We start from the raw sequence: 3,998 nt of genomic DNA, 5'->3' as shown, positions 1-3,998 counted from the left end.
CAAGAGTTGGCGGTGGGTGGTGATGACTAGCTGCCTTCCCTCTAGTCTTACACTACTAAATTAGGGACGGCTAGCGCAGATAGCCCTCGTGTAGTCTTTGCGCGAAATTCAAAAACAAAACAAAAAAACAAACATTTTAGACAAAGAAAATATGTGTAGCACTAATTATTTGAGACTACGTACATTAGTATTAAACTGAATTTTAAGTATGGTAGTAGTATTTAATAGCAGGGATCGACAAGGATTCCAAATAATTCACACGCCGAAAAAAACACCCTATCGAATTCCTATGCGAAAAACCGACCATTCAAGGTATTGATTACGATATACTATGGACATATATATACTAATAATATGCTATAAAGGTCGCTAACATTTCTGGTATAACAATTTAAAAATTTCTAAAACAGGAACTTTTTTGTCTACTACTTACCTACCAGATCACGTCAGCGGGCCTAGCGCCTAGACGGTTCGGACGATCGTTACAAGATTTTCCAGCTAACTTGACTGATCTGCGGGTATCCGCTTTTGATGTTCCGATAAAAATCCATACACATTTCCAGTTATGATATAAATGGTAAATAGATCATAAACGTACTTAAATATATTTTCAATCCATCCAATAACGTTACATATCGACGGATAGTTTGTTTGTTTGTAGTTAAGCACAAAGCTACACAATGGGCTATCTGTGGTCTACCCACCACGGGCATACCGCTCTGCCACTGGGGGGCTCGATGGATGGACACGAGACAGTTTAAAAATATAGAGATATACAGGTATAACATAAATAGTAAGCAAACAAAGTATTAAAAATTATGAATTTTAAAATGAAGTAGGGATCCTATTATAAAAAGCAAAGAAACAAGAGTATTAAAAAATTATGATTTTAAAATAAAGTAAAGATCCTACTATAAGAAGCAATGAAACAAGAATTAAAACCACAATCAGAAATTTAAAAAAATTAATCCCCACTTTGGCAGTTTTATATATGCAGGCCAAAGTAAGGATTAAATTATATAAATTTGTGATTGTGGTTTTAATTCTTGTTTTATTACTTTTTATAGCAGGGATCCTTACTTCATTTTAAAATTCATAATTTTTTAATACTCTTGTATATAAATCGTTCTTTGTATTTATTTATTTATAATAGTATATTTAATATTTATTCTTTATATGTATAAAGTATAATTGATCATTAATTTAGACGGTATATTAATTTATTTTTATATTTCAGGGTTACTGATGAGTAGTGGAATTCTCCGAAACTAGTTTAACCCAATAACACCCGTTGATCAAAGTGTAGATTGAACTGGACCTCCCTTGAACTTAGACTTCGGGATTAAACAATTTTCTTATTACTAAGTTTATTAATTATATCTACTATTGTGCGGCTATATAATGTGAAGAACTGAATAGTAGCCAATGACACTTTTTCTCCATTTCACCTATCCAGTGCATAGGTTTTTCTCATAGTGACTACAAAGCACACCAATAGTATGTTTGATCATTCTTATTGTTTGTGTACTTTTTATTGCAGCATTTATTTTGTTTTGGATACTTCTTATAGTAATTCTACAAATAACCAATGATTCCTACTTTCCGTTAAAATTATAATTTTCTCCCCTATTTATAAGCATATATTACCGAGAGAATACAAGCAACTCAGCTTCCTTCAACGTAAGCCGGAGCTGTGCTCCATAAGCACCACACCCCTGCATGTAATACTTTTACTATTATCATTAACAAATTAAGTCAGAGAATAAGTTTGTTTGTTTGTTTGGAAATAAGCACAAAGCTACACAATGGGCTATCTGTGCTCTGCCTACCACGGGTATCGAAACCCGGTTTCTAGCGTTGTAAGTCCCCGCTGTGCCACTGGGGGGCCAAGAGAATAAGCCACCTTCGTAAAATCGCGGGAATATTAAACGATTGCAACTTGCATTCAATTTCGCTTATATACAAAGTTTACATAAAGTTTGTTGTATAATGCAGTAACAGAGTAACTAGAAATTAAATTAATACAGTGCCAACAAAACCAAGCTATCAGAATAGGTAAATATCAGTCTGTTATTTAAATAAGAATAATGATATTTCTACAGTAAAGAACACACCTTAAACATAGTTGCCTCGTTTTACAAAAAAAAAAAAAGAAAAAAAATCTAAACGAAATTCCTTATCCACTCAATTCCCGTCCCTTGCTGCTACCCCCACATCCTGAGAAAAATATATGTCACCGTATAACTTAAAAAGTACAAAAAGATAATATAATATATTTCATTATATAACTTATAACATATAGCTTATACTGTTATAGTATAATATACATAGTAGCGTTCTTTCAATTACAGTACAGCGATAGTAATATAATACCATTTTCTTTATTACACTTACGGTAAAGGTATAAACACAAAGCATTATTACACCCAACACAGTAACGTGAGAGCGAGTGAAAATATTTTTATCTTAAAATAGACTTACAGTTACAGCGTAATGTACACTATTGTCACTACCAAGATATTACTTTAGCTATAAATCTTATATTTAGATATTTTGGTGAATTGTTAGAGAATACTTTAATTTTAAAATACGGAATAAAAAAGAAAAATAACAAATGAAAAACTAATATTGCAGTTACCTTTCGTGTGTTTGTTAAACGTATATAACGTCTCTTATCACAGTTGAGTGTGTTCTTTGTTTGCATCTGCTACTATAGCAACTGCGCCGCTATGCAAAATTGTACAAAAAACAACATATATTTAAATAATATATTAAATAATATTAATCAAAATTAAGCTAGCTGTTAGGCAGATACAGATGATAAACACCTTACGTACGATTTTATTTTCTCTAAACGTATATAAACACTCTAGTAAAGAACTAATAGATTCATACTAGATTTTGATTGTTTATTACAGTGTAGTGTTTTTATTACCAATATGGTTAAAAATTTTAATTTTTTTAACGGTCTTGGTGTGGCCTGGTGATTGAGGATTTGGTCTCTGAATATGAGGTACCATGGTTCGTGTCCGATTACCGAAACATCGCGCTCGCACTTTAGAGCCGTGGGTACAAGAGCGACGGTCAAATTCCTCTATTCGATAAGAGTAGCTCAATGGTATGTTATTACTTTCACACATTGAAAGTATATTATTTCAAAAATCAGTAGAAGCAAACATGAACCATGTTTATGATATAAATATGTCTTACATAATGTAATAGGAGGTCCCATTAATGTTACAACTATGTAACATAAAGTAAATATCAATCTGTTCTTTGTTCCACATTCTATATAACTTTCCTATAATTTTTCGAGGATCCTTCCTCTTTATTCTGTACTTTTTAAATACATTTTCAAGATATATAATTGAAAATCAGTACAATAACTAAATATAAAAAATATATGTCACATAGTTTGTAAAAAATCTGAACGAAGAATATTTTTTAAACTAAAATTTTTCACCACTGTTTCAAAAAAGATAACGACCTTACAACTTTAGGAAACAATTATTTTATTAACCCACGTTTTTTTTTACTCGGTAGCTTCTTCTAGGGTGTAAAAAACAGTTCATTATACCTTTAAAAAACTTAAAAACGAAACATGTGGTAAAAAAAATAAGTACCGTATTTTTCGGTGTATAAGACGCACTTTTTTACCCCAAAATTTGATGTCAAAATCTGCTTGCGTCCTATACACCGAAGGTATGAATAATATATATACGATATACACAAGCCATGTATAAATATATTTAAATAGACATGCACAGTTTAGTTCAATTTAATATGTTATTTATAACAATAGTAGTTTTTCTTTTAAAAACATAACTATTTATAATGCTCCCTAAATAATAATAAAAAATAAATTACAGTGAATGCAATGAAGATTTTGTAAGTTTTGAACCAAACTAAATAACAGTAAACCTTTTTTTATTTAGGTATTTTCTTATTTGATATTTTGAGCTCTTTTGTATTTACAACAATATATACCAATTTTTAAA

At 30.6% G+C, this 3,998-nt stretch overlaps 1 protein-coding gene across 1 annotated transcript in view; it reads right to left on the bottom strand.

The window, feature by feature from the left end:
• Positions 1–695, bottom strand: part of LOC106461872 (protein phosphatase 1 regulatory subunit 42-like) — a 32,977-nt gene extending 32,282 nt beyond the window's left edge. The window contains exon 1 of the mRNA XM_022388946.1: positions 504–695. The gene's annotated coding sequence lies outside the window, so the exon portion shown is untranslated. The remainder of the gene's footprint in view (positions 1–503) is intronic.
• Positions 696–3,998: the final 3,303 nt, after the last annotated feature.

This window comes from Limulus polyphemus, unplaced genomic scaffold (assembly GCF_000517525.1).
Source record: "Limulus polyphemus unplaced genomic scaffold, Limulus_polyphemus-2.1.2 Scaffold1050, whole genome shotgun sequence".
Taxonomy (NCBI): Eukaryota; Metazoa; Arthropoda; class Merostomata; order Xiphosura; family Limulidae; genus Limulus; species Limulus polyphemus.
This window is presented reverse-complemented; position numbering and strand designations above follow the sequence as displayed.